Genomic DNA, 13,388 nt, shown 5'->3' on the forward strand with positions numbered 1-13,388 from the left:
CTTTGCGAAATCTTCTTTTGTATGTTTGTGGGTATTTTGTTTTTGTTTAATGTTGGATTTTGAGCTCCTTTCCCCCCCCCCCCTCGAAACCTGCCGTTCATCAGCACAGTTTTGTTTTGTTTTTTTAAATGGAATTACAAACTGCTTCCGGTAAGGCTGCTAAAGATCATGACAAAGTTCTCAATGTTCCCTATATTTTTTTATTCATTCAGAAAATGGCTTATTTGCTTAGAACAATCTTTATGAAGTCTATGGATTTGGCCATAAAAGTAGATCTGGGTATCTCTGTGGCAGCATTTTGATGCTCCAGTTGTACAAGATGGTTCCTGGCTTATGACTTGTGACCTAGGTTGTTTTTTGGTAACCTTTTTTCCCCTTGTGCTTGTATCAAATTTTATTAAAAGCCATTCCCCACCAGTCTTGTCCACAAAAAGCCTTCACGCATTAGCCAAGTAGTTGGGGCAATAAGAACTACTACCTCAGTTGGACTTGTCTCTTACTTGGGGAACTATTTGTTCAACCAGGTGCTATCTTCTATCCAGAATGCCATAGTAGAACATACTAAAGCCATTTTTAAGTGCCTTTGGTCCTTTATGGGAAAGACAGGGGTCTGAATTGCCAATTTTTTTTTAAGCACTGTAATGTTTAAATTGCCAGCCGGATTTCTTTTGGGTAAAAGTAACACGGTAGCTGTATGTCAGTAGTGTGGAGTTGCATAATTTAAGGTTTTTTCCTGGTGCTAGATGTATTATCGTAACATGCATTTACTTTTTCACTGCATTTCTACCTAGAAATGAAGAATAAGTTGTTGAAAATTGTTAATTAAACATCTGATGATTGTACATGAGACCAGGAAACCTTAATTTTGTGAACGGAATGTCTTTTCCTAACAGTACCAAAGTTAGCAGTTTAATACCTCAGCATACCAGGGATTTTTTAATTACACTTTAGAGCACACAGACTGGAACAAATATGCCTTTTTTTAACTTTTACCCTTTTTAAAATTATAATGTTAATATGTTAGGGAAAAACTTTTTTTTATAGTTTTTTGCTGAATTTGTCACATTTTGTAAAATGTGCAAGTTGAAATTCTCAAAATAAATATCTTTTCAGATTAAAATGTTTGCCTTTGTCTCCTTAAGTTTTGAGATTGTGAAAATATTTCAATATTGAGATTAATTAAAATCTAAATTGGGATTCCTTTGAAAATCCCATCCTAGATCTATAGTATAAATGCAAGAACAAGGTAGAAATTAATTTGAATTTAGAAAACTTTGTACTCTTAACACTTTTGTTAAAGGGAACAAGGAAATGGATTTTCAGACACATCTAGTTCTGGAGGATTGTATTGGTGATTCATTATACAGAACTCCATTAAGATTTCTACCTCTGTCACGATTTTTGTCAAGGTAACAGAATAAGATTGTGGAAAATAACCATACTGATAAGATATCTTTGAAAGCTATTGCATTGACTCTATAAGAAAGGATTATATAGTACACCTCTACCCCGATATAACGCGACCCTATAGAACACGAATTCGGATATAACGCGGTAAAGCAGCACTCCAGGGGGACGGGGCTGCGCACTCCAGCGGATCAAACCAAGTTCGATATAACGCGGTTTCACCTATAATGCAGTAAGATTTTTGGCTCCCGAGGACAGCGTTATATCGAGGTAGGATGTAATTGAAAAACCAAAATGCATGTGTAAAATATTCCTGCAGATGTACACTTCTTTATATGAAGGATCTAGCTATATGTGAAAAACGGTCTTTCTCTTACATTAAAGAATAAAATGAACATTCTGCAGTTTAGGGCTGTTGAAATGTGCAGAAGAGTGCTTCATGTAATCTGTTGGACACCATTCATTTGGAATAAGGTTTTCTTGTTTGCCTTTGAGGAACTTCCCTATGGTTCTTACCTTCATTTAATACCTTCCTTCTTTTCCCTCTTCCTCCCCCCTCCCAAACCCCCCCCCCAAAAAAAACAACCCTATGTGGTGGTAGATGGTTGAGAGGGAGGCTGCTGTGGCCCCTGGGGAAAACTGCAGGGAGCTCTGGCAAAATTCCTGAACTGTGCTTTATTGCCAGAGCATCCCCAATCAGTTGGAAAATGTTCTTTGTCTACACCACAAAGAAAAATCCACTGTACAGAGTCTCTGAGCCCAGGTCAATTGACTCAGGCTCATGGGGCTTGGGCTGTGGGGCTAAAAACAGCAGTATAGATGTTCCTGCAAGGGGCAGAAGGATCTTGGAGAACAAATGTTTTGACTAGAAAGTTTTGCTGGCATACTGCTGACCGCTATTTTGGCAGTGAGCGTTCATATCTGGCTGCCTTTGCCACTGCAATGTCCTCACAGCAGCTGATTGGATCACCTAAAGACTTTTTGTAGAGACATCCTTGTATTCCTGCACTGCCCTCTGGCAGTTTAACTTGTGGGGAAAGTTTTGCAGTGTATTGTGGTGCTGCTGTCTACTGTGGGCTACCATCACTTTCAGGGAATTGTGAGACTTTGAGGTCTGTTCCATCCAATAATGTACTTTTTTCCCCACACTGTTTTTTCCATCTTGCTGCTAAAAACATAGATTCAGCACAAATCGTGGGACTGAGCCAGTAATTCTCTATTTGTGGAACCACAGTAGCTGGACATATAACAGGGATACTGAGGATGAATGGATGAATAGACAGTGAATGAAGCTGACTAGCTGCTGTGGGTATTCACAGACCAAGAGCGCACAGTGGAGTGGTGGCTTTGGGCCTGTACAATGAGGAGAGGGGTGGGACTAGAACATAATCCAAATCTGCAATGACCAGCAGTGGTTCCAGAACTTTTGGATGCACAAGGCCATGTTCTGGAGTTCTGTGCCAAGCTCACCCCAGCCCTGCAGTTCCCAGACACCAAGATGAGAGCTGCTCTGCCAGTAGAAAAGTGGGTGGCAATTGCTGTCAGGCTATGGAGAATCAGTTTGGTGTTGGAAAATCTGCAGGGGGGGGTGTCACTCATGCAGGTATGCAAGGTGATTAAGTGTATCCTGCTGCACAGGATTGTCATATTGTGCAACATGCAGGAAATAGATTGATTCAATGAAAAGAGCTGGTAAGGTGATATATGGGATACATATTCCAATTCCTCCCAGTTGTTGGTCTTCTCCCCCAACTTTTCACACACTGCATTGCTTCTCAATACATAAACTGAAGAAGTACTTCACCATGAATATGCAATCACTGTCTCACCATGGGTAAAACTTCATTTGACAAGCTGAAAGCAGGGACATTTTCCCCAGTGCAGCCTATTGATGCTATAATGAGATTGCAATACCAACTGTGATTCTCTGGAACTCAACCTCTCATTGGCTTCCTGGCTTATGAAGTCATTCAGTGGGTATCTGGACAGAAGAAAGATTTAAGTATTGCCTGAGCAGGTGCAAGATGGGTGTGGAGTGTGTTTGGAAAATTGAAGAGCAGGTGCATATGTCTCATAACCATGCTTGGTCTCAGCAAAAAAGATATTCCTGTTGGTGCATGCTGTGTATTGCATAATATCTGCAAGGCCAAGGGGGAAATGCTATTACCAGGTGGAAAGGTGCTGGCTTTTGAGCAGCCTGAGACCAGACCAATTATTGGTGCTAAGTGCTGTGAAGGTAAGGGAAGTGTTAAAAGCATACTTATGGTATGCGGTACCTAGACAGTTACCTGGTTTATCAGTTGTGGGGGTGGGGCATTTGTATCAGTGTTGTATGACAGAATAAATCTGGGTCTTCACAAACAAAACTTTTTGAATTGCATTATGAATGTTTAAAGTAAAATTCCAGGGGGTGGGAAGTGTATGCTGCTAGTCCTACTCCAGGTGTTGCTGCAATGTAGATGTTGTTCTTGTAGACTAGACTGAACTTGGATGGAAAGGATACTGGGGCAGGGAGGACAGGTGTCTCTGGAGTGAGTTCTTCAACCCTTGGCAGAAAGAATAGTTAGGCGCTACGGTATATTCTCCCCTTAAATACAAATAGATGGGAGTGGGAAAGATCTCTTAGAAAAGCTATGCTATGCCGCTTTTTATCTTAATTAAAAATTACTTTCTTTTCCTGCTGTACTAAGGTAGAGGAAAAGCACAGTTGCAAGAAGGAAGTATTGGTAATGCTTGTGGAAACTTACAGTTGGGACCTCCACTTACTTCTCAACAGCGTTTTTAGGGTAGACAGGGTTGGTAGAGAATCGGGTGAAGGGGTGGTGGCTTTACAAGGGCACTGTACATAGCGTTGTAGCAGATGTGTGTGCGCACAGGGTGCAGCCTGGCTCTCTACCTTACCCTTTGCCCGCCGTTAATGTCTTTCAGGGCAGGCCCTTAGAGACCTACACGTTCATATGGGGTAGGGCGAGAGAAGAAGGAAGGTGTAGCCCTGCCTCAGTCCCTCCTCTCCCTGGGGAACAGCCCTTGGGCCCCTGCCCTATTGGTGCACAGAGCCCTGCAACCCCCCTGCTTGCAGCTGTGCCGCTCCTCACGTACTCACTTCCCCGCAACTGAGCCTGACAGCAGGGAAGGGGGCGGAGTGACTGGCACCTCAACCCGCCCCTCCCCGCGCTCTTCACCTTATCTCACCCAATAGCAACGTCGCAGGGGCGGGATCGTCTCGTTCCTCTAGCGGGTTGGCCGAAGGGCGGTGAGTGGCGTGAGCGCAGGCAATGGGCCTGCCTGATTCGGCTCGAGGGGTGGGCGGGCCGTATCTGAGCGGCCTCTACCACTGAGGAAGGGCCGTTGGCTTGTTGTGCGGCAGAGAGGCCGGGGAGTAGTGGACGCCGCCGTCCGTCACCAGCGAGTCCACCAGTGGGCGCGGAGGTAGGGGCGGCCGGGGCCAATGAGGGAGGGAAGGGGGCGGGCGGCAGGTGCTGGCTGTTGGATATTGCCAATATCCACCCTCAGCCCCCTTTCCGCTTTACTCCCCCGCCCCCGGGCCGCGCCGCGCTGTGCTGGCTGGGAGCTGCGGGGTGGCCGCTGAGGAGGCGGTGCAGGGACCGGAGACCGGCCGCAGGCTCAGGTAGGGCCCCGCCTGGGGGACGGGGAGTCACCTCAGCGGCCTGGCCTGGCCTCTTCGGCCTGGGGCTCGGGCTCCACCGCCGGGGCCAAAGCTGCCCCCCACCCCCTCACGGGACGCGGGCCGTCCGCTCCGCCTCCCCCCCGGCTCGGAGGTGCTGTTCTGCCGTAGCGACTCGGCCCGGCCTCGCTGTCCCGGACACCCCTTCCCACCCTCCCCCACCGGCACCGGGGCTTCCCCCGGCCCTTCCGCCGCCCCCTGCTGGGGGCCGGGGCCTCTAGCCTGCGCCCTTCGGGGCTGGGTGCCCCCTCAGGCGCTACCCGCCCGGGGTGGGGGAGTCCGTTCGTGGGGGGGGGAGGCGTCCCCGCCCCCTCCCCGCTTTGTCTCGGGGGTGCCTCGCTGCTGCTGCTGCTATTTTAGTACCGTTAACTGCGCTGGCTGCGCGGAGCGCCCCCTTCCCACCGCCCGCTCTTCTGGGCCAGAGGGATCGCGTCCAGCCCCCGAGAGAGTCTGCCCTGGGTGGGGGGTAAGGCTGGGAGAGCAGTGGGGGGCTGTTGGAGGAGGGCTTGGCAAGCTTGAGGGTGGGGGGAGACGGTTGCGAGGGGGCCCCGCGCTCAGGGAGGCGCCCCCCCCATATGTCTGTTAATGTCTTGTGAAAATGGGTGGACATGATGTGCCAAGGCCCCAAATTTCTCTCGATGGGCCTGTGCAAGCCCCGGGTCTTTGAGGGAGGAGGGGGGTGTCAGTGGGCTTGTGAACAGTTGTTACATGATGGAGGATTTATTGATGCGGCGAATAGTGAATGAGCTGGTAAGCGATTTACAGCAGGATTTTCCTCTGTGAAATGAGATGTTCGTGTTTGTGTCTTTGGGGGGGGGGGGGTTGCTTTTGGTAGCTGCAGACAGGTCTGTGGTGTACTTTTAATATCTCACTAGTTCACCAAAAGCTCTTATTTAGTGGAAATGTGGGTTGTACTATTGTGGTACTGGAATTGGCACCGTCTAGGAGCGATATTTAGACTTTTAGGTTCTAATAATATAATCCCAGTGTTAATGGAAATGTCCTTGTTTATATTTAGAAATTTTTGCCCTGCAATGTTTGCAGCACAAACATTGCAGCTCTGTGCTGCTGAATGAGAAAGTGAAAATGGTTAGCTGGGTAGTTTCCAAACTGATCCTGAGCTGGGAGTGGTCTGCAGAGGACTAGTTTGCTGGTCATATAGTACTGTCCTCCCCTTGTTTCTAGCTGATAAATTGTGTTTTAAAAATAACTAGAAATATATGAAATAATTTTCTGTCTCAGTGGTAGTATGTGATTACCAATAGGAGGGGAGGTGGGCAATCTCTATGGTTGAGTGTGAATGAGTATGAGTGTCTTGTGGACAGTCTGTTAATTAAACTGTGATCTAGCCTGCCAAAAAGTTTGGTAGCCCCTGAACTGGAGAACTTGGATTCTTCAAGATGAAAGTGTTACATGGAGATGGAGGCACAACATTAACTGTGAAAAGTAAATTGGATTATAGATATGCTTTTAGTTTTAAAGTGTTAAAATTGGGCAAAAACTTGGTTTTAGAATGGTTGTGTTTTTTCTCTGGCATTTTATATCTCTTGTAATGAACAAATATGTTATACATATGGATATTACCTCAGTGTAAAATCCAGACCTCATAAAATTGAGTTAACAACCCATTTCACAAAATGAGGATCAAAACCTCAGTAAAGAAGCCAATTTGAAATTCAGCCTGTTTTTTTTAAGTGTTAAAGGTTAGAGGTTCTGCTTTAGCTTCTGAGATTCCCTTCTACTTTTTGTAGCTTTATGTTCCCAGTTACCTGTTTTAAATATTTGTGCCCTGCTGCTGTGTGTATTAATGGGAATGTCATATGTAAGATGCAGGAGGTAGTTGTCCCGCTGTACTTGGCACTGATGGGGGCTTAGCTAGATATTGTGTCTGGTTTGGGGCACCATGCTTTACGAAAGATGTGTCCAAATTGGAGAAAGTCCAGAGAAGAGCAACAAAAATGATAAAATGTTTAGAAAACCTGACATGAGGAAAGATATTTAAAAAAAAAACAAAAAAACCTGGGCATGTTAAGTCTTGAGAAAAGAAGACGGGGCGGGGGGGGGGGGAATCTGATAACTCTTCAGATAAGTTAAGGGCTATTATAAAGATGATGGTGATTGATTGATCTTCATGTCCACTGAAGGTAGGGCAAGAAGTAATTTGCTTAATTTGCAGCAAGGGAAATTTAGGCTAGATATTAGGAAAAATGTTCATACTTTTAAGGATAGTTAAGTACTGGAATAGGCTTCTAAGAGAGGTTGTGAAATCCCTGTCATTGGAGGTTTTTAAGGACTGGTTAGACAAAACACCTGTCAGGGATGGTTTAGGTCCTAAACCATCTCTGACAGGTGTTTGTCTAACCTGTAAGTATACTTGGTCCTACGTCTGCATGGGGGATGCTGGACTAAGTGACCCATCGAGGTCCTTTCTAGCTATAAAATTCTCTGTTTTTGTTTTGAACTGAACTGCTGTTGGATCAGATGTAACGGAAATGTATGATAGCCTGCAGCCCACACTAGGGTCTCATCCTTTACCACAGTAGTTCTCAACTTTCTAGACTACTGTACCCTTTTCAGGAGTCTGATTTGTCTTGCGTACCCCCAAGTTCCACATCACTGAAAAACTATTTGTTTACAGAATCAGACAAAAATACAAAAGTATCACACTATTACTGAAAAATTGCTTCTCATTTTTACCATATAATTATAAAATAAATCAAGTGAAATATAACTATTTTACTTACATTTCAGTGTATAGTGTATATAGAGCAGTATATAAAAATAATTTTCTTTATGAAAGTTTAGTTTGTACTGATTTCGCTAGTGCTTTTTATGTAGCCTGTTGTAAATCTAGGCAAATATCTAGATGAGGTGATGTACCCCCTAGAAGACCTCTGTGTACCCCCCAGGGTTATGCATACTCAACCACTGCCTTAACAGATAGGGTAGAAGTGTGGGTTACTTACTGATTTACAGATCATAGCAGGCACCTTGAATGATCAAAAAGAAATTCAGCTATTTTCCATATTCAAAACTTGAACTGTTCTTGTGGAATAACCTTTCAGAGGAATTTTAATGATTGGGAAAAACTTGTATAGCCAGCCTTAGTGGATAAGCACATTGGCTGTGTGATTTCTGGGAAATTTATCAGCAGTTATATAGTTAATAGTTTTCTGGTAGGATAACCAACTGTGATATGGTAAACAATGTCTTGGCATTTAAGTGGCCGTAATTAGGCTACAAAGTTTACACCTCATTAAGATGAATAGGGAAGTTCACACTTGGTGATGTTGTTTCAGTTTGTCTTCCTGCAGGCTGAGACAACCATGCATCAGTTAACACATTGTGAAGTGTCTTTGCAACCATAAGGGCTAGAAACTTTTGAATTTTTTAAAAATTAAATGGAAACGCTGGGAACATAGAAAAATCTGGGAGACAATGAATGAGTTTTCCATCCCCTTCTCCCCTGACTTTTCAATGTTTTGGGTTGAAATATAGAAAGTGCATTGTAGTGGCTGACCAATGTACTCCATTGGTTACCTGCTTGCATCTATGAGCAGCAATACATACAATATAATGTCCGTTAGCTGTCACCTATATTCCAAATTGAATTTCGCAGTCTAAGAGTGAGAGATTCATTTAATACTGTTAGAAGCCATTATGGTTTGCTGTAGCAATGCAGGATGGTGTGTTTGAATAATAGGTTTATAACACTGGTCTACAATTTTTGAGAAGTTGTCTGCTTCAGAGATAAAAATGTGCTATTTATTATGTATTTTGATGTGCTGAATTCAAATATGACAATTAAAACAACTGATTGGCTACTGTTTCTAAGATATTTAAGTTTTTACATTTTATGTTCATGCTCTCTGTATGTGTGTATATATATCTCCTCAATATATGTTTCACTCTATATGCATCCAAAGAAGTGGGTTGTAGCCCACGAAAGCTTATGCTCTAATAAATTTGTTAGTCTCTAAGGTTCCACAAGTACTCCTGTTCTTTTTATGTATATTGTGTAGATAGTAGAGTTTTAATCATAAATTGTAAACCTAGGTCTTTTCATGTGTTTATGGTTGCTTTACATGATAATATTTCACCTGTCCTGTTTATGTAACACTTTAAAAATCAGCAAAAGGGTTATCTAAATAAAATTTATTATGAAACAAAAGGCAAAAAACTATTATGTACATAGTTTAGTCCTATTCAGTGTCTACTCAGCGCTTCTTGGCTTGTCTCTTGTATTCATTAAATGGAGCATCTCTTGTCACTGTCCAGCAATAGTCTGCAAGCATTGATGGGCTCCATTTGCCCTGATAGCGTTTCTCCTTTGTTGCAATGTCCTGGTGAAATCGCTCGCCGTGCTCGTCGCTCACTGCTCCGCAGTTCGGTGGAAAAAAATCTAGATGAGAGTGCAAAAAATGTATCTTTAGTGACATGTTGCAACCAAGGCTTTTGTATGCCTTGAGGAGGTTTTCCACCAACAACCTGTAGTTGTCTGCCTTGTTGTTTCCGAGAAAATTTATTGCCACTAACTGGAAGGCTTTCCATGCCGTCTTTTCCTTGCCACGCAGTGCATGGTCAAATGCATCATCTCGAAGAAGTTCACGAATCTGAGGACCAACAAAGACACCTTCCTTTATCTTAGCTTCACTTAACCTTGGAAATTTTCCACGGAGGTACTTGACAGCTGCTTGTGTTTTGTCAATGGCCTTGACAAAGTTCTTCATCAGACCCAGCTTGATGTGTAAGGGTGGTAACAAAATCTTCCTTGATTCAACAAGTGGTGGATGCTGAACACTTTTCCTCCCAGGCTCCAATGACTGTCGGAGTGGCCAATCTTTCTTGATGTAGTGGGAATCTCTTGCACGACTATCCCATTCGCAGAGAAAACAGCAGTACTTTGTGTATCCAGTCTGCAGACCAAGCAAGAGAGCAACAACCTTCAGATCGCCACAAAGCTGCCACTGATGTTGGTCATAGTTTATGCATCTCAAAAGTTGTTTCATGTTGTCATAGGTTTTCTTCATATGGACTGCATGACCAACTGGAATTGATGGCAAAACATTGCCATTCTGCAGTAAAACAGCTTTAAGACTCGTCTTCGATGAATCAATGAACAGTCTCCACTCATCTAGATCATGAACGATGTTGAGGGCTGCCATCACACTATTGATGTTGTTGCAGGCTACAAGATCACCTTCCATGAAGAAGAATGGGACAAGATCCTTTTGACGGTCACGGAACATGGAAACCCTAACATCACCTGCCAGGAGATTCCACTGCTGTAGTCTGGAGCCCAACAGCTCTGCCTTACTCTTGGGTAGTTCCAAATCCCTGACAAGGTCATTCAGTTCACCTTGTGTTATGAGGTGTGGTTCAGAGGAGAAGGATGGGAGAAAATGTGGGTCCTGTGACATTGATGGTTGAGGACCAGAAGTTTCATCCTCTTCCTCTTCCTCATCTGACTCAAGTGAGAATGATTCTGGTGCATCAGGAACCGGCAGTCCTTCTCCATGGGGTACTGGGCGTATAGCTGATGGAATGTTTGGATAATGCACAGTCCACTTTTTCTTCTTTGACACACCTTTCCCAACTGGAGGCACCATGCAGAAGTGACAATTGCTGGTATGATCTGTTGGCTCTCTCCAAATCATTGGCACTGCAAAAGGCATAGATTTCCTTTTCCTGTTCAACCACTGGCGAAGATTTGTTGCACAAGTGTTGCAGCATATGTATGGGGCCCACCTCTTGTCCTGATCTCCAATTTTGCAGCCAAAATAAAGGTGATAGGCTTTCTTAACCATAGTGGTTATACTGCGCTTTTGTGATGCAAAAGTCACTTCACCACAAACATAGCAGAAGTTATCTGCACTGTTCACACACGTACGAGGCATCTCTGCTCACTTTGGCTAAACAGAAATGTGTCCCTTTGCAAAATCAAACACTGACAAATAAGAGAGCACGACACTGTATGATTTCTAGAGCTGATATAGGGCAATTTGTTCAGCAGAGTGATGTAAGCTTCGTTATGATTGCATCATCCATGACTTCTAGGAATAACATGATGCAATTCATATCATGTATGACGCAATACTAGCTTCAGATTGCATCATTCATTGTTTTGCCTAAAAAGCAAGTACTGTCCAAACCCAGTCATAGATTTATTCATGGATCCAGTCAAAGATGTATTTTAGTCATTTCTGGTTTAAATTGAGATCCCTTCCCTTTATAACTCACTTATCCTCCGCCATTCCCAAGTCAAGGGTCGTATATACTGACCCAATAGCATATCTTGAAAACTAGAGCCAATCAACAATTTTAAGCATCATTTTCATTCTCAGTGACCCAGAATTAGTAAAGTTTGACTACATTTATTTCAGAAGCATTTTGGCTGTAGAGCAGTGTAATCTATGTGCTGCATTATGTACTAAATCCTGATTTAAAAATTATTGCATGTAAAATCTGAATCTCAGATGTTAAAGCCAGTTTTAAAATACAAAGTAATGATCTCTCTTTATCATGGGCTAAGTACAAAATCCTCAATCACTAGTTTTCTTGGCAAATATTTTCTGTCACTGGTAACATATACAGGAGGCCAGATTAGCTGATCTAATGATCCCTTCTGGCTTTAAACTCTATAAATAGAGGTGTTTTTTAAAGTTTGTTGGATGAAACAAAAGTTTACACTACTCTTGGGCTGACTTCACAGAATTTCAAAGCAAAGGGATTAGCTGTAGTAACTACAGTGAGGATGCTACAAAGAAGGTAACACACTGTCCCCCAGTAGCAATGTACTTGGATATACTGTCTATAGCAGTGGCTCTCAACCTTTCCAGACTACTGTACCCCTTTCAGGAGTCTGGTTTGTCTTGCATAGCCCAAGTTTCACCTCACTTAAACACTCCTTATATACAAAATCAGACATAAAAATATGAAAGTGTCACAGCACACTATTACTGAAAATTTGCTTACTTTCTCATTTTTACTATATAATTATAAAATAAATCAATTGGAATATAAATATGGTACTTAACATTTCAGTGTATACTGTATATATAGAGCCGTATAAACAAGTAATTGTATTAAATTTTAGTTTGTACTGACTCTACTATTGGTTTTTTATGTAGCCTATTGTAAAACTAGGCAAATATCTAGATGAGTGGATGTACCCCCTGGAAGACCTCTGCGGGGTACGCATACCCCTGGTTGAGAACCCCTGGTCTATAGTAAACCATTGTTGAGAGGGATGGCATTTTACCATCTTGGATTTGTTCTACTGAGCTAATTCTGTTTGCTACTCAAGTTTTTTCTTAGTCTTGGACCAAATATTACCTGTTGTTTGCTCAATTTATGAATATGGCCATAAGATTAGTTCACAAATAGGATATGGTGGTAGGATAAGTATTTATTTAAATTTATACTTGTATGGTTTAAAAATCATATTTCATTTTATAAGTTGTGCAACTCCATAATTATGTACTTGTTGGATGGCTGAAGGCACTAGAAAATACACCTATGCTTTATTGTGCTGTTTTGGTGTAAGAAGATCTTTAGTCTTTCTGTGCTTAGACCATGGTGATGATTTGCAACATTTCCTCTGCACTTTCACACCAATTACTTTGGGTGGCTAGTATATTCATTTTCCCTATCCCCAAAGAGACATAACTGGTTCACAGATGTTATTTTTAAACTTGATTTTGGAGTCATTGTATTTGAAGCTGCAGTTTGGTGAAATACAAGGTAATCTTGTTTGCAGTTCAGAGTTCATCAAGAGCCTGCCTTGAAATGTTTGAGAACTAATGCTGCTAAGAATCTGCAAGATAATGTGTAGAGCACTAGAAGAGAGCTCAGTAGGACTCAGGGATCTTATGTCTTCCTATGATATTTTGGGTTTGTGATGTCAAACAAATATGGCAATAGTTCATTGTTGGCCTAACAACCAGCATTTTCTTGCGTCATTAATGCATATATTAGGGTTTGAAGCTGTAGACTCGAGAGAACAGAACTGCTTATTAAAGCTGAATTGGAGAACTTTATCTTCATAAGAGATTAAGGGAACAGGGATGCTGTCTTGCTGCCTCCTGTGTGAAATTTATGCTGCATATATTCGTGTCTGCTTTTGTTTTTTTTTCTTTTGTATCGAAGGCACCTTTTTTTAATATTGTTTTCTGAGAAACTAGCTTTCTTTGTTCCAGATTTTGTTTTAACTTTGGGTTTGATTTGCAACTTTTCCTACAACCATAACTTTTTAAATATGTATATGAAATTGAAATTCAGGAAATAGATTTGTATA

The 13,388-nt window shown here is 42.5% G+C and overlaps 1 protein-coding gene across 4 annotated transcripts in view; it reads left to right on the top strand.

Annotated features, from left to right (window-relative positions):
* The first annotated feature begins 4,964 nt into the window (after positions 1-4,964).
* The window catches only part of KDM4B (lysine demethylase 4B), a 164,292-nt gene continuing 155,868 nt past the window's right edge, over positions 4,965-13,388 (top strand). For all 4 annotated transcript variants that reach the window (XM_065422293.1, XM_065422294.1, XM_065422295.1 and 1 more), the window contains exon 1: positions 4,965-5,035. The gene's annotated coding sequence lies outside the window, so the exon portion shown is untranslated. The remainder of the gene's footprint in view (positions 5,036-13,388) is intronic.

The sequence above is a fragment of the Emys orbicularis genome, chromosome 24 (assembly GCF_028017835.1).
Source record: "Emys orbicularis isolate rEmyOrb1 chromosome 24, rEmyOrb1.hap1, whole genome shotgun sequence".
Classification (NCBI taxonomy): domain Eukaryota; kingdom Metazoa; phylum Chordata; order Testudines; family Emydidae; genus Emys; species Emys orbicularis.